Below are 21,377 nucleotides of genomic sequence, written 5' to 3' on the forward strand. Positions count from 1 at the left end.
CCATTAACTACCAAGCAACAAGGTTGCTAGGAGTATTGAATTCACACATCACGATTCACTTGTCGGCATTCGGGTTGCGACAACACGGAACCGAGGGGTGAATAATGATGGCGAGAGATATCACTACATCAAGAATTCACAAGAGCCAGTGCAATCCTCATGAAAATCCTGACATAAAGACGGTAATACTTCAGGGTAGAACAGAATCAAAAGCTGGGCTGGCATTTTGATCTGCGGAGCATGACTACCTTGACCCAGTCCTAGATATGGATGAGGTACTGGAGTTCATTTCTCCTAGTCATTCTGGAATAGAATGGCTTGATGGACCACAAGAGTAATAGGTATCGATGAACGATTGCACGCATACTCTTGACTATCAATTGATAGACGAGGGTCAGAATACAACTAATGGAGGAACAACTCGAGGAACATATAACTTTCTGAGTTGTGGATGCATAGATTAGTATGTCGAGCGAAGTTCAACATAATTCTTCCGGATAACCCATGCAGAAAGGTAGAACTGGCAGAGCCACAATATATAATGGAGAACTCATCAAGAGCACTCTGGTTGTGATTGTTCAGTTCAACGAGGAACTTCTGCCATAAGTAGTTCATGGTATTTGGAAGAAGAAGATACCACGGACTTCAAGGACTATCGCAAAGGTTACTAATAACCTAAGGGAGCTAGCAATTACTATCAACATGAAGTAAGTAGGGTGAATCTCGGGTTCAAAACCCAGAAGTGAAATGCCTACTAACTAAGTGGCATCACGGGATGCTTACAAGAATGATGGCCAGAATCATCACACTGGGACACAAACATGGCTAGACTACTAGATGATCACCTGAGACACCTAGGGTCTTAATAATATCTCCAACATATATGTCAAGGCAACAGAGTACCTCAACTCACCGATTAGTGTGGTTAATCTGGCCCAAAGGAACATCGAAACGGGAGGAAGGAATTTGCAAATGCATCCGACTATTTAGAAACCTGGGATGACTCGGACAGCATAACGGCTGTAAATGCTCAAAAGATTGGAGACATGCTACAAAAATGGTGGCATAGCCACTCAGAAGCACAATATCAAGGTTCCGAGATCAACAGTTAACATACAGAAGTCGTAGGAACTGAACTGAGACTTAAATCCAACAATCTATAAGTCTACTGATTAGTAACACGTGATCCTGATAGAAAGAAGAGATAGCCTAGTTCCTTAATCCCCGCCGGAAAGATAAGATGACTCAGATCAGAAGGGCATAAGGTATAAGGAGTAAAAAGAGCCTTACGTTCCATCCCACAATCAATTCCCTTATATAACTAAAGCATTTCTAGACTCAACTTCGACCAGTTTGGCTTGGTAATCCTACAGGCAGTCAAGCTCTGATACCAACGCTGTCAGGACCCCGATCCTAAGTCACACCGATCTAGCATGTAACACATCATATCACTTTGCGGCCTCACGCACGGTATTCCCACGGGTGCCACCTTACCTGGCCCGGGACCGTTTGCGCCTTTTGGCTCACGTATATGATAGTGTCGCTAGCATCCATATGACAAAGAACCCGGGCTAACATGGCTAGTCGTGAACCCAAAGTGGCACTAACTTACAGGGACAGGCATCCATGACCCAGCATCGAACGTGTCGGTCATCAGCGAGTGAATCCAGGCTGTAGCACTGGGCTAGCAGGACTCCGGTGAACCGGGCTGTAGCGGGCTAACAGGACTCCGGTATTCATCGCGTGACATTTCCCCGAAGGGACAGACACAGGAACGAAGAAGGACACATGCCGGCCAGCCTAAGTGTTCCGGAGCAGTAGCAAGCTACCATGGCTCGGTGGAAACACTAGGAGACATTTCCGGTAAGAGAGGCTACTAAAGATAAACAACTAGATAGTCAGATCCCACACATACCAAGCATTTCAATAACATACACACAATATGCTCGATATGTGCAATACAGCATGGCATCACAAAATGACTCTACGACTCAGTAGTTTTTATTCAATAGGCTCCGAGGAGCGAGATATTACAATCATGGGTCTCATGACCCAACACCCAGAGCATACAAGTCAAAGCACAAGCGGAAGTTATCATGTCTGAGTACAGACATCTATAAATGAAAAAGGCTAAGAAGCCTGACTATCTACTAGATCATGCCGAGGGCACAAGATTGTAGCTGAGGTAACAAGCTAAACGTCGAAGTCCACGTGGAACTACTAGTGAGACTGAAGTCTCTCTGCAAAAACATAAATTAAGCAACGTGAGTACAAATGTACCCAGCAAGACTTACATCAGATCTAACTACATATGCATCATTATCAACAAAGGGGGTGGTGGAGTTTAACTGCAGCAAGCCAGCTTTGACTCGGTGGCTATCCTGAACTACGACGGCAAATAACTCTTTTGAGGTGGTGCACACGAGTCCACATATTCACCATATCAATACACCACTATGGATCCGCTCCCGTCTCCCTACGAGAACGCCATCCATAGCACTCACACTTATCTTGCGTATTTTAGAGTATCCACTTCCACTTGTCTATGAACTATGCAAGGGGTCCAAGTTTCCATATCCGAGGAATCCGGCTATTCGAATAGATAATGATAACCCTGCAGGGGTGTACTTCTTCACACACGCTCCCGCCACTTACCGCCCTGTACACGTCATGTACCTCGGCAACCTTCAAGCGGAAGCCGTGCGAGGCAGTCGGCCACGACCTGACTAACCGAACAAGTCTCTAGTCCAGGTTTATCGCCTATTCAGGTTCCATCCGCAAGGAGATCCGGCCGGGGTGTCGCTTACGGCCCCAAACGATGAGTGCAGGGTTCCCAAGCCCACCAACCGGGTGCCACTTGGTACACCGGGCCACTGTGCCTAGTCTGTCCCAAGCCCACCTGTACCGGGTGCCACTTGGTAGACTACTAACACTACCTACAAACACCAGAAACTAGTCGCAACTCCTGGACAGAGATCATGTTGATTAATAAGTCAAGAGGGGTCGAGTTACCGGAACCCAATGTGTGGTAGTAACTGGTCATGGATCACAAACACAGAACTCAGTTCTTTAGGACGGCTGCAATGAGACAACCCACCATGTACTCCTACATGGCCTCTCACAGCTACCTTTACCAAATCGTGTTCACACACTTAGTTCACCCATAGTAGGACATGTTCACACGCCTCTGATTCATCCCCGATGAATCAGACCTTACTCAACTCTAAGCAGTAGCAGGCATGACAAACAAGCATGAATGAGTAGGCACATCAGGGCTCAAACAACTCCTACTCATGCTAGTGGGTTTCATCTATTTACTGTGGCAATGACAGGTCATGCAAAGGATAAAGGGTTCAGCTACCGCAGCAAGTAACAAATATGTCGTTGTTGTCCTAATGCAGTAAAAGAGAGCAGGAGCGAGAGAGTGGGATTTTATCGGAATGAACAAGGGGGTTTTGCTTGCCTGGCACTTCTGAAGATAATATAGCTCTTCATCGGTGTCATCGATCACATCGTCGGTATCACGTCTATCGAAAGGGGGGCAATCACCGGCAACTGAGGAAAAACACAATCAAATGCAATGCACAATATGATGCATGAATGTGACATGGCAATATGCTGTGTTTTGTGCTAATGCAACTAGAACCAGTTTAAATGAAGTTGGTTTGAATCCAAGATTCAAACTCAAACTCCATATGTGGATATTTAAATGCCATTAATATGATTTGTGCTAAACAACATCTATAAGTTGTTCTAACATGCATGAAAATGGTACAGATGGATTCCTTGAATTTTTCTGATAATTTTTCATATATAAATTATTTAATTTGGAGTTACGGTTGAATTTCTATGAATTTTGGAAGTTTATACAATTTTCTGGAATTTTCTGAATAAAAATAAATCCAGAAACATTACTGCGTCAGCCTGACATCATTATGACGTCAGCAGGTCAACTGAGTCGCCCAGAGTCAAACCTGACGTGTGGGGGCCACACGTCAGTGACACAGGGCTGGTTTGGGTGTTTGACATGTGGGGACGGTCAACGCTGACTTGTCCAAAGTCAATGCTGACACATGGGGCCCGCAAGATTAGCACTAATTTAAGAAGGATAATTAGATTAACCTAATTAGGATCGGGGACCCACATGTCAGTGGCTCAAGGGGGTGATTAGCACGGCCATTAGCAGCTAATGACGTCGCCATGTCAGATACGCCGGCGATGAGTCGCCAGTGACCACAGTAAACGGCGGTGAGCTTCGGAAATCGTCGTTCGGCGGCGGTTTGGTGCGCGACTAGGCTCTATGGAGAGCTTGGAGTGCTCCGCGTCCAGCGGTGCGGGTGGTTGAGCGGGCGGTGGCTAGGAACGACAACCACGGAGGCTTTGGCGTTGGCCGGAGCTCGGGCCAGCACGGCGCGGTGGCTGCAGCGCGTTAGCCAGAGAGCAGAGGAGCGCGTCGGGACCCTGGGGACCTGGAGAGCACGCGGGAGCTACTGGAGCGAGTGGAAGAGCTCCGGGACGCGAGGTTCGCCGGCAATGGCGATGGCCGGAGCTCGGTGCTTGCAGGGATGGCGGCTACGACACGGGAACGAGCAGAAAAGGAGGGGGAAAACGAAGAAGATCTTACGGCGGTCCTGGAGATCAGCATGGGAGGCTCGGGGACGGCCTGGCTGCAGCGAATCGACGACGGAGAGGTCCGGCGACCGGCGGTGAAGAAGATGGCGATTGCGTTGCTTCAGTGCCTCCGGGCTCGCGAGATTTGCCGGAGAGGAGCCGCTCGAGGTAGCAGAGGCGATGGACGACTCGAGGAGGCGAGGCGTGCGCGGTGGCTACAGATACGGTTGACGGCGGCGAGAGGCGTGCTCGGGGCTGCGAGAGAGAGAGCGGCAGGGGAGAGAGGAGCCGACAGGGAGGGAGGGAGAGGGGGTCGGGGTGTCAAGGCGTCGCAGAAGGCGACCAGGGCGACGAGGGGGTAGCCAGGCAGGCAAGGAGGAGCTGGCGCGGCTCACCTGCGCGCCGGGCACGCAGCTGCTTCGGGGCAAGGGGAGGAAGACGACGGAGGGGCTGCAGTGGTGGGCTGAGCCGATTCTGCTGGGCCACCAGGTGGGTGGGCCTCAGGTAAGCGTCGGGTAAGTTTTCTCTGCTCTGTCTTTTACTTATTGTTTTCTATTTTTTTCTGCAGCTTTGTGGCTTTATTAAAAATACTAAATCAATCCCAAAAATCATGCAACTGCTCATGACCACTGTTAGAAATATATCCTATAGTAAACATTTCAGTTTGGGATTATTTGAGCATTTAAAATATTTTATAGTATTTAAATGCCCAAATGCAAATAAGTAATGATTTAAATTCAAAGTCCCAAAAATAAATCCTTTTAAAATGTTCATTATTTTTGGTTTGGATCAAAACCCTTGCCAGAAATATTAAACATCTAAGGAGAGCATTTTGGAGCAATGAATGAGATTTTAGGGTTTTTGCCCTTCTTTTATTTAGGGTTTTGAGGCTTCCAATTTCCCTCAGTTCAAATTTCAGAATTTAAACATGATGCACACATGAAGCTAGCCTAGAGCATTACCAGAAGCTAGGGATGTGACACGGGCCCAAGCGTCCTTGGGGATGATGCAGCCCGAGGGCCGCCCCCAATAAAGTAAGCTGAAAACATGAACTAAAGGGGATACACACCGCAGGGATGGACCCACGCGGCCTGGGAATGATGCAGCCCTGGGGGGCGCTCCCAGCTGAAAATGAAACTCGAAGGATGTCACCTGATGATGCTGAAGATGGAGGGATGCTGAAGTGGCGGACGACATGCGCTGTGGGAGACGATCTTCACGAGCCCCCAGGCCCAGGGGCCTCGGGAGGCTCCAGAGGTGCTGGCGGCTCCTCGCGGACCATCTCCATCTCCGCCAGGATTGCGGAATGCCTGACCGCCTGAGCCTCCAAGATGCTCCTCATGAGGCGCTGACGCACAATAGCCGCGTTCGGCAGGCCATGAGGCATGCGAACATAGCTGTGAGGTGGGCCTTCGTAGCGCCCCACGCGTGAGGGCCAGAGGCGCTCCTGAGAGGCGGCCCGGTTGAGTCCTTGTATGTCGATGCAGACGCGCAGCCCACCATCCTCGCCTGGATGGGGAGCTACGCGAGCAAGCGGCGGCTGCCACTCATGACTCTTGACTCCTGCAGCTCCTGAATGATCTCGCTGATGAACTCCTGAGGGTTTGGTCCTCCTTGCCTTGCTTCCTTCTGAGGGAAACGTGCGTTGAAGCACGTCTCCAAGTGGTGCCCAAGCGCCTCCCTCGTAATCTTAGCAAAGTCGATGGCCCTCCAGAAGGGAGCCCCCGAGCCCGGCTCGAGGAGGGCGCCGGGCACGCCTTCCTATGCGACAGAAGGAGGTGCCCCCTGAACGGGCGCGGGCCCTGAGGGGCCTGCCTCCCGAGGGGTCGGGCCAGGCGATGTCTTCTTCTTCTTTGGGGCAGCCCCGGGAGGCCTCCCGCTCTGGTGATCTGGGTCTTCAATTGATGCGGCTTGGAAGGCATGCTCTAGGGAACACACAGCGTCTCTCTCTTCACAAGGCACGGTGATGACTCCGCCGCTTCCTAGCATCTTGAGGACATTGTAGTCGTGATGGGTCACGGCCATGAACTTGGCCAGGGCTAGGTACCCAGGGATGGCGTTGTACAGCAGGCGGATGTGAGCGACATCAAAGTCAATGAGCTCCGTGCGGTAGTTGTCGCGCTTCCCGAAGGTGACAGGAAGGCGGACCTGCCCGATTGGATTCGTGGAACCATCGGTGACTCCTGAGAAGGGCTTGGTCGGCTGCAGCTGATTGTATGGCACTTGGAGACTGTTGAACGTCTCGACGGATAGGACATTGAGCCCTAATCCGCCATCGATGAGGGTCCTGGTGACCTGTACATTGCTGATGATCGGGGAACAAAGCATCGGGAGGACTCCTGCTGTGGCCGCGCATTTGAGCTGATCCGCTGAGCTGAACGTGATAGCGCATGATGACCACCTGAGAGGGTGTGTGGCCTCAAGCTTGGGGAGGACTGCATTCACTTCGCGGGCGAACTGCTTGAAGATGCGCTGAGAGGCCGGGGCTTGTGCGCCGCCCAAGATGCAAGCAATTGCGTGCGGCTCCTGGAAGCCTCCAGCCCCCTCGTCCTCGTGATAGTCTTCATTCCTCCTTGGCTGTGGTGGCAGAGGAGGGAGGCCCGCATTGCCTTGTGGGCGATCCTCGTGAGGCTGATCTCTCCAACCCCCCTCACGAGGCGGATCCCTCCAACCTCCCTCACGAGGCTGGTCCTGCCAGCGGTCCTCGCGAGGTCGGTCGCGCCACCCTTGGCGAGGGCCACGGTCTTCCCATCGTCCTCCACCTCTTCCTCCTCCTCGGCCATAGCCCCTGTCACTGCGCTCAGGGCGTCGGCCGGCACGCACGTATCGCACGGCTCTAAGCTCTTGGCATTCGTTGGTGTTGTGGGTGTGGAGGTCGTGGTACATGCAGTACCGGCTGCCCTTGGATGACTCAGGCTGATCCATGCCTCGCTTGGTGTCTGGCTCTGCTGCAAGCATGACAGCCCCCTTGTGCTTCACGTCCTTGGTCTTGGGCTTCTTCTCTTCTGTGTCAGCAGCTGGCAGCTCGAGGAGGGACATGCGCCCTTCCTCAGCCCTTGCGCACTTGGTCGCCAGATTGAACAGCTCCAGGGAGGTGCGCAGGTCTTCATGGATCGCGAGCTCCTCCTTCATCTTGACGTCACGCACACCATCGGAGAAGGCTGAGATGATGGCCTCCTCAGACACCTTGGGGATCTTAAGGCGAGCGCTGTTGAAGCGCTGGATGAACTTCTGCAGGGTCTCCCCCGGCTGCTGCTTGATGCGGCACAAGTCGCTCATGGCCGGGGGCTGGTCATGGGTGCCTTGGAAGTTGGTGATGAATCGGGTGCGCATCTCGTCAGAGGAGGATATCGTGCCAGGAGCCAGGTTCAGGAGCCAGGTGCGGGCGGCATCCTTGAGCGCCATGGGGAACCAGTTCGCCATGACCTTCTCGTCTCCGTTGGCGGCTTCGATGCCCAGCTCGTAGAGCTGGAGGAACTCAGCAGAGTCAGCCGTGCCACCGTAGTGCATGGGTAGGTCTGGCTTGAACTTGACCGGCCAGGCCACGCTGCGCAGCTCGGCGGAGAAGGCACGGCAGCCCGTAGTGGCCGCCGGAGCCCTTTGGTGACAGAGAGCTTGATCTTCCGGGTCTCTGTGCGCTACGGCGAGGTGCAGCGCGGGGTCTTGATGCGCCGTAGCAGGCGCGTGCTCGTGCCGAGCCGGTGCGGGGAGCACACGGGCGGCTTCTTGAGGATGAGGGATCTCTTGGCAACTCTTCTCTTGCTGTGCTGGCGCCGGACGGAGTGGGTTCCGCCCAGGGGCCATGCGCCTTGGAGCCAAGGCACCTTCTTGAGGTGGAGGCGGCTGACGCGCCCCCGGAGCTTCGTCGCCCGTGCAGGGCGGTGCACAGTGCAACGAGAGGGACGGTGCATGGGAGCCCCTAGCGGCGCTGATGAGCTCAGTGATGCGGGCGAGCCACTCGTCGTAGAGGTCGTCGACGGGAGGTAGTGCAGGAGCTCCCGTGCCAAGAGCAGCGCAGCGTGCGCGTCCGCGGGAGCACGATGAGCGTGGGATGAGGAGCCGGCCGGAGTCAGCGACGGAGTGGCGGTGTGGCCTTCTCGCCGCACGGATGGATGCAGGGACGACGCCAGCTGTTCATTCCCTGCCGGGCCGGTGGCGGCATTGACGGCAGGCGGCGGGAAACGACGGGGGTGCCCGCCGACGGGGGCCATCTCGGCAACGCGAGTAGCGAGAGTGGCCCGGCGCTCGGTGCGGGCGCGACGTGCGTCTGACATGGATGGGATGGGCGGCAAAAACACGAGGCGACGGAAGGCAAATTCCGGCACACCCCTACCTGGCGCCAAATGTCGGATTTCGGGTTCCGGCAGACCCTTGAGGTTCGAACACTGGGGTGCTCGCGGAGATCACACCCTCAGCCTACCCATGTTTCACCGCCTCGCTAGGATCTAGACTACACGAAGAACAACACTAGGGACACAAGATTTATACTAGTTTAGGCCACAATTGTGGTGTAATACCCTACTCCCGTTTGAGGTGTGTGGATTGCCACTGGGGCTGATGAGGAATAGTACAAGGGAAGAACAGCCTCTCGAGGGTCTGTTCTTGGTTGAGACGATGAACTGCTAGGGGAGTTCAGTCGCCTCTCTCTCTCTCTATCTTGGGTGCGGATCCGATCAGATCTCCCTCTATCTGGGTGCGGATCCGATCAGATATCTCTCTGTCTGGGTGCAGATCCGATCAGATCTCCCCTTACCCTGTGGGTGGCTAGTCCTATTTATAGGCGAAGGCCCGGGCCTCTTCCCAAATATTGAGCAGGAAGGGCGCCAACGATTGGCCATTTTGAAGGGGAACATCTAGTACACTTATCCTGACTAAACTTGGCCCTCGCCTGGCAAAAGACCCTGACGATGACGTTGGCTTGGGCTCCACGATGACCTCCGTTCTGCTATCCTGCTGGTCTTGGTCTTGTTGCACTGAAATGGTTGCCTTTGCTTGATACCCTTGTCTGCGCTTGCCCCTTTGCACCAAAGGGGAAACAAGGACTCTGCATGGGCCGGCGCCCGCCTGGCGCCCGCCTGTGCCTTGGTTGTCATGGCTTGCGTCACAGGCACCTCGTGAGGTACCCTGCCTTGGTCTCTCTGCCTCCTCACGAGCCAGCCTGACGAGGCCGTGCCTGAGGAAGCCTCCTGTCATCCGCCACGCGAGGCTTGGCCCCTCGCAAGGGTCTTGAGCATGTGTTGATGAAGATAGGACGTACTGGGCCACTCCTTGAGCCACGCCGCAGGCCGCAGGCAGGCAAGTCTGGGTACCCCTGTTCCCAGAACGCCGACAGTAGCCCTCGGGCCCAAGGGGCGCCTGGACTTGGCTTAGCAGAGAAGCGAAGAGGCAAGTGCGAAGCACCGCGGGCCCCAATAGCCTGCAGCCTTGGGCGTCGCGTAGCTGTTCATTGGACGTGGGCGTCCTGGCTCCCCCACGACATCTCGGTAGCTGCACGATTTGACAAGTCCCTGCATGCAAAAACGGGTCATGATTACCTATGATCGTGGAGGTAGACGGTTGGCCTCCCTCGGTAATATGTACGGAACGGCGCGAGCCCTTCCAATCCATCTCTTCCCGCTACTCTTCGTCTTCCTCTTCATCCTTGCTCCTTCCTTCGCCAATGGCACCGATCCATTTTTCTGCCAAAGAGAAAGGGAAGGCCCCCCGAGAGAGTCCTATCCCGCTCCCTCCGAAGAAACAGCTCGTCTCTTGCCACGGGGAAGGAGGTGCTTGGCAGGAGGTATTGAGGCCATGGTTCGAGCGGCCGCCGCCGGGATTCCCACTGCCCTTGTACGCTCGGATCGAGGGCCCTGAAGATGCTAGCGCCGAGGAGCATCGCCAGAGGCGCCCTCACCACCGGCGGATCACGGCGGTGTGTGTCCTTCCTCCTGGGGTTCATGCCATGGGCTCTGCTCGCGAGCTCGTGCTTCACACCGCCATGCCTCCTCGGTCCTGGATTCGCCTCCCTCCTTCCTTCGCCTTCGACATCCCGCCAAGGGGGCCTATCGAGCTTTGGCGGCAGCATGCTGGCTGTAGTGCCCCCGCGACCGAAGCGGAGGTTGAGGTCATTGCTCCGGGCAGGGTCTACCTGACCCGTGGCTGGGGCGAGAGCACCCGGGTCGGCAGGACGGGTGGCGCCCTCACAATCCACCTCGAGTACGATGGCGCCTCCCTGATGTTCTTCAAGGTCTTCGACACGGAAGGGCGCCGGCTGGAGTGCTGCCCCGAGGAAGGCGGCCGGGATCCTGCCACGGCGAGGACTAGGCTCGCCAACCGCTTCCCCAGCAGCTCCTCAGGTAGCGGAGGTGTCGGAGGATCCAGAGATTCCGCCGAGCTCCTTGCGACCACGGAGACGAGCGACGACAACTACGAGCCCCCGAGCTTGCGTCGCTCCCGGAGCAGGGCGGGCTCGTCGGGCCGCTGTCGCCATTGATCTGTATGGGGTTGGCACCGGTGGCTGATGGCCCACTGTTGATGATGGCGTCTCTTGCGGTGGCGCGCGTAGTTAGCACTCCTTAGGATCTACTCCTTTTGTTCCCTGCAAGGAATCGAAGAACATAGCCCGCGGGGGTTTGTAAGGTGGTTGTAGTTCCGTTTGTTAATATGATCGTTATCATGAAGTGGTGAGGGGTGCTTGTCCCGTCTTAGCTTAGTTCCTCCTTTCGAACCTCGCGAGGACTTCACACTCTGTGCTGACAGGTCCCGGTCCAAAGGCAGGCTTTAGCCGTCGCTGGTATGCCAGGTCGCGATGCCATGGTCAAGGCCAGGAGGTGAGCGGCCCGGGGTCCAGTAAGAGCCCCTGAGTCGCGATGCTCAGGAGGTCCCCTTTAGCGCTCAAGCAGACATCGCTTGGTGAGAAAGGAGTGCGACGTCGCTAAAAACAGGACTGCATTAGGTGCGAGGTCGGCGCTATGACAACTAGTGATTCTAGAGTGGTGACTTATCTCGGGGGTCAGGAACCACTCATTGCCGCGGCGCCGGGCCCATGCATTGGCAGCCGAGGAGTAGCCTGGCGGGGTCCCCCACATGCATCTTCCCTCTCGTCTTTGCTTCCCTTCGTGTTATACGTCCTCAGGTCCCGGCCCTCAAGCGGGCTCAGCCGTCGCTGGTATGCCAGATCGCGATGCCGTGGACAAGGCCAGAGGGTGAGGGCTGGAGAGCCGGTAAGAGCCCATGAGTCGCGATGCTCAGGTACCCCCCCTTTAATGTGCAAGCGGTTCGCGTGGACAAGAGCGATGGACACGCCGCGGAGGCCTCGCCGGACGCTGCTCCTTAGAACGATCCTACGAATTCATCACGAGAAAAACGAGGGTTTGTCGTCACAACTGCCGGCCAGCTGTTGGTTGCTCTCGGAAGGTGACGCGGCACTGAAGGCTTGGTGAGGTGGCGCCTTGCGGGGTTGCCGCGGCCAGAGCTTAGCCGTCCAGGTTTATCGATGTTGCAGGGACGGACCCACGCGCAAGCGTCGTGCCGCGAGGGAGCAGCTCCATCAGTTGGTGTCAATCAAGCGGGCGATTAGGTCGAGCACGTTAGTCATGAAGGAGCAAATTCATTTAGGTAGACGCAGAAAGAAACAATCACCGCTGGGTCGGGCCCAAGCGTCCTTGGGGATGATGCAGCCCGAGGGCCGCCCCCAATAAAGTAAGCTGAAAACATGAACTAAAGGGGATACACGCCACAGGGATGGACCCACGCATCCTGGGAATGATGGAGCCCTGGGGGGGCGCTCCCAGCTGAAAATGAAACTCGAAGGATGTCACTTGATGATGCTGAAGATGGAGGGATGCTGAAGTGGGGGACGACATGCGCTGTGGGAGACGATCTTCATGAGCCCCCAGGCCCAGGGGCCTCGGGAGGCTCCGGAGGTGCTGGCAGCTCCTCGCGGACCATCTCCATCTCCGCCAGGACTGCGGAATGCCTGACCGCCTAAGCCTCCAAGATGCTCCTCATGAGGCGCTGACGCACAGCAGCCTCGTTCCGCAGGCCGCGAGGCAGGCGAACATAGCTGTGAGGTGGGCCTTTACAGCGCCCCACGCGTGAGGGCCAGAGGCCCTCCTGAGAGGCGGCCCGGTTGAGTCCTGGTATGTCGATGCAGACATGCAGCCCACCATCCACGCCTGGATGGGGAGCTACGGCGGGCAAGCGGCGGTTGCCACTCATCACTCTTGACTCCTGCAGCTCCTGAATGATCTCGCTGATGAACTCTTGAGGGTTTGGTCCTCCTTGCCTTGCTTCCTTCTGAGGGAAACATGCGTTGAAGCACGCCTCCAAGTGGTGCCCGAGCGCCTCCCTCGTAATCTTAGCAAAGTCGATGGCCCTCCAGAAGGGAGCCCCGAGCCCTGCTCGAGGAGGGCGTCGGGCATGCCTTCCTATGCGACAGAAGGAGGTTCCCCCTGAACGGGCGCGGGCCCTGAGGGGCCTGCCTCCCGAGTGGTCGGGCCAGGCGATGTCTTCTTGTTCTTTGGGGCAGCCTCGGGAGGCCTCCCGCTCCGGTGATCTGGGTCTTCAATTGATGCGGCTTGGAAGGCATGTTCTAGGGAACACACAGCGTCTCTCTCTTCACAATGCACGGTGATGACTCCGCCACTTCCTGGCATCTTGAGGACATTGTAGCCATGATGGGTCACGACCATGAACTTGGCCAGGGCTGGGTACCCGAGATGGCGTTGTACGACAGGAGGATGTGAGCGACATCGAAGTCAATGAGCTCCGTGTGGTAGTTGTCGCGCTTCCCGAAGGTGACAGGAAGGCGGACCTGCCCGATTGGATTCGTGGAACCATCGGTGACTCCTGAGAAGTGCTTGGTCGGCTGCAGCTGATTGTATGGAACTTGGAGACTGTTTAACGTCTCGACGGAAGGACATTGAGCCCTGATCCGCCATCGATGAGGGTCCTGGTGACCTGTACATTGCTGATGATCGGGGAGCAAAGCATCGGGAGGGCTCCTGCTGTGGTCGCGCATTTGAGCTGATCCGCTGAGCTGAACGTGATAGCGCACGATGACCACCTGAGAGGGCGTCTGGCCTAAAGCTTGGGGAGGACTGCATTCACTTCGCGGGCGAACTGCTTGAAGATGCGCTGAGAGGCCGGGGCTTGTGCGTCGCCCAAGATGTAAGTAATTGCGCGCGGCTCCTGGAAGCTTCCATCCCCCTTGTCCTCGTGATGGTCTTCCTTCCTCCTTGGCTATGGTGGTAGAGGAGGGAGGCCCGCATTGCCTTGTGGGCGATCCTTGCGAGGCTGATCTCTCCAACCCCCCTCACGAGGCGGATCCCTCCAACCTCCCTCACGAGGCTGGTCTTGCCAGCGGTCCTCGCGAGGTCGGTCGCGCCACCCTTGGCGAGGGCCACGGTCTTCCCATCGTCCTCCACCTCTTCCTCCTCATCGGCCATAGCCCCTGTCGCTGCGCTCAGGGCGTCGGCCGGCACGCACATCTCGCACGGCTCTGAGCTCTTGGCATTCATTGGTGTTGTGGGTGTGGAGGTCGTGGTACACGCAGTACCGGCTACCCTTGGATGACTCAGGCTGATCCATGCCTCGCTTGGTCTTTGGCTCTGCTGCAGGCAAGGCAGCCCCCCTTGCGCTTCATGTCCTTGGTCTTGGGCTTCTTCTCTTCTGTGTTAGCAGCTAGCAGCTTAAGGAGGGACATGCGCCCTTCCTTGGCCCTTGCGCACTTGGTCGCCAGATTGAACAACTCCAGGGAGGTGCACAAGTCTTCATGGATCACGAGATCCTCCTTCATCTTGACGTCACGCACGCCATCGGGGAAGGCTGCGATGTTGGCCTCCTCAGACACCTTGGGGATCTTAAGGCGAGCACTGTTGAAGCGCTGGATGAACTTCTGCAGGGTCTCCCCCGGTTGCTGCTTGATGTGGCGCAAGTCACTCATGGCCGGGGGCCGGTCGTGGGTGCCTTGGAAGTTGGCGATGAATCGGGTGCGCATCTCGTCAAACGAGGATATCGTGCTAGGAGCCAGGTTCAGGAGCCAGGTGCGGGCGCCATCCTTGAGCGCCATGGGGAACCAGTTTGCCATGACCTTCTCGTCTCCGTTGGCGGCTTCGATGCCCAGCTCATAGAGCTGGAGGAACTCAGCAGGGTCAGCCGTGCCATCATAGCGCGTGGGCAGGTCTGGCTTGAACTTGCTCGGCCAGGCCACGCTGCGCAGCTCGGTGGAGAAGGCACGGCGGCCTGCAATTGCCGTGGGAGCCCTTTGGTGACGGAGAGCTTGATCTTGCGGGTCTCTGTGCGCTGCGGAGAGGTGCAGCGCGGGGTATTGATGCACCGGAGCAGGCGCGTCCTCGTGTCGAGCCGGTGCGGCGAGCACACGGGCGGCTTCTTGAGGATGAGGGATCTCTTGGCAACTCTTCTCTTGCTGTGTTGGCGCCAGACGGAGTGGGTTCCGCCCAGGGGCCATGCGCCTTGGAGCCAAGGCGCCTTCTAGAGGTGGAGGTGGCTGAGGCGCCCCCGGAGCTTCGTCGCCCGCGCAGGGCGGTGCGCGGTGCAACGAGAGGGACGGTGCATGGGAGCCCCCAGCGGCGCTGACGAGCTCAGTGATGCGGGAGAGCTACTCGTCGTAGAGGTCATCGACGGGACGGTAGTGTAGGAGCTCCCGCGCCAGGAGCAGCGCAGCATGCGCATTCGCGGGAGCGCGACGAGCGTGGGACGAGGAGCCGGCCGGAGTCAGCAACGGAGTGGCGGTGCGGCCTTCTCGCCGCACGGACGGATGCAGGGACGACGCCTGCTATTCATTCCCCGCCGGGCCTGTGGCGGCATTGACGGCAAGCGACGGGGAACGACGGGGGTGACCGCCGACGGGGGCCGTCTGGGCGACGCGAGTAGCGAGAGTGGCCCGACGCTCGGCGTGGGTGCGGCGTGCGTCTGACATGGATGGGATGGGCGGCGAAAACACGAGGCGACGGAAGCAGATTCTGGCACACCCCTACCTGGCGTGCCAAATGTCGGATTTCCGGTTCTGGCAGACCCTTGAGGTTCGAGCACTGGGGTGCTCGCGGAGATCACACCCTCAGCCTACCCATGTTTCACCGCCTCGCTAGGATCTAGACTACACGAAGAACAACACTAGGGACACAAGATTTATACTGGTTTAGGTCACCATTGTGGTGTAATACCCTACTCCAGTTTGAGGTGTGTGGATTGCCTCTGGGGCTGATGAGGAATAGTACAAGGGAAGAACAGCCTTGCAAGCGTCTGTTCTTGGTTGAGACGATGAACTGCTAGGGGAGTTCGGTCGCCTCTCTCTCTCTCTGTTTGGGTGCGGATCCGATCAGATCTCCCTGTATCTGGGTGCCGATCCGATCAGATCTCTCTCTGTCTGGGTGCGGATCCGATCAGATATCCCCTTACCCTGTGGGTGGCTAGTCCTATTTATAGGCGAAGTCCCAGGCCTCTTCCCAAATATTGAGCGGGAAGGGCGCCAACAATTGGCCATTTTGAAGGGGAACATCTAGTACACTTATCCTGACTAAAGTTGGTCCTCACCTTCCAAAAGACCCTGACGATGACGTTGGCTTGGGTCCATGATGACCTCCATTCTGCCGTCCTGCTGGTCTTAGTCTTGTTGCACCAAAGGGGAAACAAGGACTCTGCACGGGCCGGCGCCCTCCTGGCGCCCGCCTGCTCCTTGGTTGTCATGGCTTGTGTCACGGGCACCTCGTGAGGTACCCTGCCTTGATCTCTCCGCCTCCGCGCGAGCCAGCCTGATGAGGCCGTGCCTAAGTAAGCCTCTTGTCGTCCGCCCCGCGAGGCTTGGCCCCTCGCGAGGGTCTTGAGCATGTGTTGATGAAGATGGACCGTACTGGGCCACTCCTTGAGCCACGCCGCAGGACGCCGACAAACTCTCTCCCCCCTTCCCATTGCCATGGTGCCAACGAACAAGGAAAGGGGGAAGAAGCCTGCGCCTTCTTCCCACTCGCCTCCGGTGGCAGCCCCTGCCGTTGATCGGTCTATCATACTCATCCCCGAGGCCTTGGGCAAGCTCCGCTCTGCTCTTGCCACCATCTTCAACGAGTGCGACTGCACCACGGTCTGGCCTACGTCCCATGCCTCCTTTGATAGGGTCGTCATGGAGGTCCGGTTCTTCGCCGATGCCCTGTGGGCGGGCCTGGTTCCCCCCTTTTCTGCTTTCTTCAATGCGGTGCTCTCCCATTATCAGATCCACATGATGCACCTCGGGCCTGAGTCCATTACACTCCTGGCTGTCTTCGCTTTTGTTTGCGAGGCAATGGTGGGCATTCCTCTTTCCATTGCCTTGCTGCGCCACTTCTTCTCTTTGCGCCTGAGCGACCCCACTCAATGTTCGGGGTGTGTGAGCTTTCTTGCCGTGCCAGAGACGGCTGCTTTAGGGATCGATTTCAGCCTTCCTCCGCCTGAGGCCAAGTTCAGAGAGCGGTGGTTGTATGTGGATGTCGAGGTGCCCGGCCCCCTGCTCTCGCACCCAACCTTGCCTGCTGTCCCCAACTCGGGCTGGGATCATGAGATGCTCGCGAGCCCCCGGCTCGCCTTCGTCTGGCATCGCTCCCAGAGTTTGAGGGCGCTCGACGTGACGGCGCCCAAGGTGGTGAAGGAGTTCCTCCAGCGTCGCATTGCTCCTCTCCAGCGCCACTCTCACCCGATGTGGGACTTTGCGGGGCACAAAGACCGCATGCGGCCTCAGGAGGAGGACCTGGCGCCTGAAGCGCTAAGGACGGTGCTCAGGGTCATGACTGGTGATCCTTCCCCAGGCAGCCTTTGGCAGGATGCTGCCCTCTTGTATCTTTGCTCGGGTAGGGCCGATTTCGTGAGGAAAATGCCCGGCTTTGACGAGTGGGGGTTGCGCCCGGCTGGCCTCACGGGGCCCCGCAAGAACCCAGTCGCTGTGGTTGTTCTTACGGTCGCCCAAAGCGGCTCTGTCTCAGGCGATGGAGCGGGGATACGAGAACCGCTGGGAGCTCAAGGGGATGATGTTGAGATGCAGACGCCGCGCGAAGCCCCAAAGGCGGCATCTCCCAAAGCACGTGCTGGAGCAGTGGCAGGCGAGGGGTTGCGGCCTACGGCTCCCAAGGTTGGGGCTCCCGAGGCCCCGGTCGTCCCCTGCGAGGCGGCGCCCCGCGGCATCCCCCAGGCCGGTTCCCTCGACGCTGACCTTGACGCCTCCTCCCTGCGACAGGCCGACCCGTGCGCAGAGCGCTGAGGATGGTTCCGCGTAGACTTCGAGGCGCTCCGCAAGAGGAAGGAGGCCTTGGGCGGTGACGATCACCCTTGCCGCCTGCTGAAGCGCAGGAAGTACTTCGGCATGGACGAGTAAGTCCTCTTCTCTCTCTTCTCCTTTACCTCTCTGTTCTTGCAGCTGATCGCGGCCTTTCAGGGCCCTTCCTGCCGAATTCGCGGAGACGACTAAGGAGCCATCCCCCCAAGCTTTGTCCTCGCTGCTGACCCTTGGTGCGCCGAGCTCAAGCAGCGCCTCTGCCACTCGGCCGGTCGAAGAAGTGGCCCGCCCCACTGGGCACCTCGAGCCTACGCGCCTGCTGTCCTCCCTTCACGAGTTCTTATGGGGCACAGCCTACTTACCCCGTGCTCCTTCCTTGATCGTGGACGGTGATTGGCTGAAATCAGTCTTGAGCTCCTCTTCTGGGGACGGACCGGTGCCAGGCCGGGCTCCTGGCGAGGCCCGTCCGGCGATTGCTGGGGGACCATCCCCCAGCCCCTCGCCGGGAGGGGGTATGCCGCTTCAGGGCCCTCCGCATACGCCAGTGGCAGAGGGTGACGCGGAAGACGTGCTCAGGCGTGCTCGCGAATGCCGCGCCCTTCATCAAGAGTTCCTCCAGGGGGCGGCGGATGCGGTGAGCCGGATCGGGGCGGAGCTTGCTAGCGAGGATGCGCGCCTCGAGGCCGAGGGCCTGCGCCTTGCTGAGGAGAGGCGCAAGCTGAAGGTAGCTGTCACCCTTGCGCGTCACCAACGTGACCTTGACAATGTGAAGGCTGAAGCATTGCTGGAAGCCTGCTCCCAAGCCGTCGAGGAGGCCCGGAAAGCAGATCGACGGCGCAAGGATGCGGAGGAGCGCACATGGGAGCTCCAAGCCTGGAGCAACTCTCTGGAGTAGCAAATGGAACTGCGCCAGGCTGTCCTTGTGTCGCTGAAGGGGGCTTCCATCGACCAGGCGGAGCTCCAGAAGCGCAAGGAGGTGCTAACGCTGGAGGCCGCCGAGCGCAACCTTGACCTTGAGCGGTTGGAGACGAGGGAGCGCCTGGTGACTCAGGCGAAGGACGACATCGCCGCGCGTGAAGCCCGAGTCCAAGAAGAGGTCGACCGCCGCGTGGCGGAAGCTCGCTCGGATCTCCAGAGCCAATACGAAGGGAGGTTGGAGTTGATCAGGGCCGAAGCTGAGGGTAGGACCGCGGCCCTCAGGGCCAAACTGGCCGAAGTGACGTGGGGTGCGGACTCCTCCGCAGCCGCCCTTGGCGCAGCGCAGGCGGAGCTGGCCTCTTCTCGCGCTGAGCTGCTTCTCCTCCAACAGAGGGTTGATGGTGCCGAGGCCATCGCACGGCGAAACAAGGACGAGATCCGTCAGCGGCGGGTTCTGGAGCACGAGCACACCCCCATGCTCCGAACGCTCAGGGAACGGGCCAACACGGCCCTGGGCAACATTTGCGAAGCTGCTGCTGAGGTAACACATGAGACCAACTACGCCGGCAACCTCCAAAATTTCACTGACGTGGTGATGCTTCTGGAGAACCGCTCTGAGAGGTCTCGTTGGCTTGTCAAGGAGAGGAGTCGAGCCTTGCTCGGGCGTGCCTTCTCCCGTGTCTTCAGTTATCTACAGGACAGGGACCCCCACTTTGATTTTGACGCTACCATCGCACCTGTGCCCATAGCCATCCGGGGCGACCTGGCGCAATGGGTGGAGGACAACGTAGACGCCCTCGTCAGGGCCTTCACATCTGATGATGACGGTGTGATCGTGGCCGCCGATGTAGGCGGCGTTGTGGACGAGCCTGGCGTTGACGGAGGTGTTGGCGGTGGTGGTGATGATGTTAGTGACGCCAGCGATGCCTTTGGAGGCGCCCCAGAAGACGCGGTGAGTTTTATGTCCGACTGATCGTATGTCGCCGCTATTTACCCTGCACGAAGAACATTAGGTATTGGCCCTGAAGATCGTAAGAGCATTTTGGGAGGGGAAGCCCCTCATGTAAAGGTTTGCGATCAGTACCCTAGTAAGCATAACGCTGCGTGTGAGCTTAGCTACTGGCCCGGTGATGGGTCAGCTGACTTGTTTACCTTTTGGCCCCAACGAGTCCCGAGGGGCCTGTGGGGGCAGCAGCGCCTCGAGTGCCTTCTGGGTGAACCCATTGATCCTGCGATGAGAACCTCCGGAGAGGGTGCGGCGATAGCGGTCCGGATTGTAGACGTGCTTGGCCCGGCCCGGCTCGCGAGGGGCTCGCGAGGGGAGGCAACTGACGCTAACTTCGGACACAAAGCCGAAACCAGAACACGAGAGATTGCTCGAACGAGACTAAACATCCCTTCCCTAGACACACGCAAATCTCAAGCTCAAGTCCAACTTAAATTCAAATCGAAGAAACTTGTCAGCAGAGGAAAAGGCAAAAAGCAAAAAGCCGCGTCCGGCACCTAGTCTAGTCTTCGACGTCTTCTCACCAGCGTGGAGCTAAGTGCTGCCACTGGGCGTGGGCGGGAGCGCCCGAGGCCCGAGGGCGGCTCTTCGGAGACTCCGGGGCGTGTACAGCCCCACTCATTATTACGTGAGAGTGTCACGAGCGGCGAGCTTCACAGGCACTGGGCCTTCTTCACAGGTACCGGCCTTGCTTCATATCGCGAGACGAGGGCCCCGCCTTGCGCCAACCTCTACCGCCATTGACGGCGGTCGGAGACCAAGGACGACGCCAATGGGGTAGAGCGGTCGCCAGCGGTTCCCCCGACGACCACGGGTCCTCTGCTGGGGGCAGGCCCTAAGGCACGTCCCTGGTAGAGGGCCTACCTTGTGAGAACGCCTTGCGTCGAGTGCCACAGGGACGAACTCGGATCTCGGCCCCTCTCCTGCAGCCCCCGGTGCCCTCCTCCCGACGGGTAAGAGGCTGCAGCATTGGGGCAGCCATCTACTGCGGCGACCTGTACCTCCTGTGACCCATGGTTAGCATAAACTTGCTCCTGAGGAATTAGTGGTACTAGATAGTTGCTGCCACTGGCGTGGTCGTCGAGGCCCTCTTGGGGCTCCTGAAAGAGCTCAGCTTCTGGTGTCTCCTTGCCCCAGCCTGGCCCGAGGAACAAGCCATGGTCTTCTGCCAGTGCGCACTCTCGATCCACCATGTGGGGCACATAAGCTTCTGGGGCCACCGCCCCGCGGTTCTCGCCGTAGTGCCCCACATGCCATGCAGTCCGGCCAGGAGCATTGTCTTGAGGGCGGTGGCGTGGGGGTCCGCCGAGGCTGAAGGTCGCGGCGTGCACTCCTTCGCCAGCCGGAGATGGGGCCGTCGCGACTTGGCGCCCGGTCTTGACGGCCGGGTTGGCGTTGAGTAGGGCCTGGAGTCCGCTCGGAGTTGTGTGGGCACGTATGGGGCCGCCATATGGCCCGCCCTATATCTGGGGTGGCAGCTGCACGCAGAAAGGAGGTGCTCCCGAGGCGGCGACATCTAGGAGCTCGGCTACTCGCTCCAACAACACGTCGGGGCCGCCCTCCAGCAGCCGGCACCGTAGCAGCTCTCAGGCCACCGTGAGC

This window comes from Triticum aestivum, chromosome 3B (genome assembly GCF_018294505.1).
Source record: "Triticum aestivum cultivar Chinese Spring chromosome 3B, IWGSC CS RefSeq v2.1, whole genome shotgun sequence".
Classification (NCBI taxonomy): domain Eukaryota; kingdom Viridiplantae; phylum Streptophyta; class Magnoliopsida; order Poales; family Poaceae; genus Triticum; species Triticum aestivum.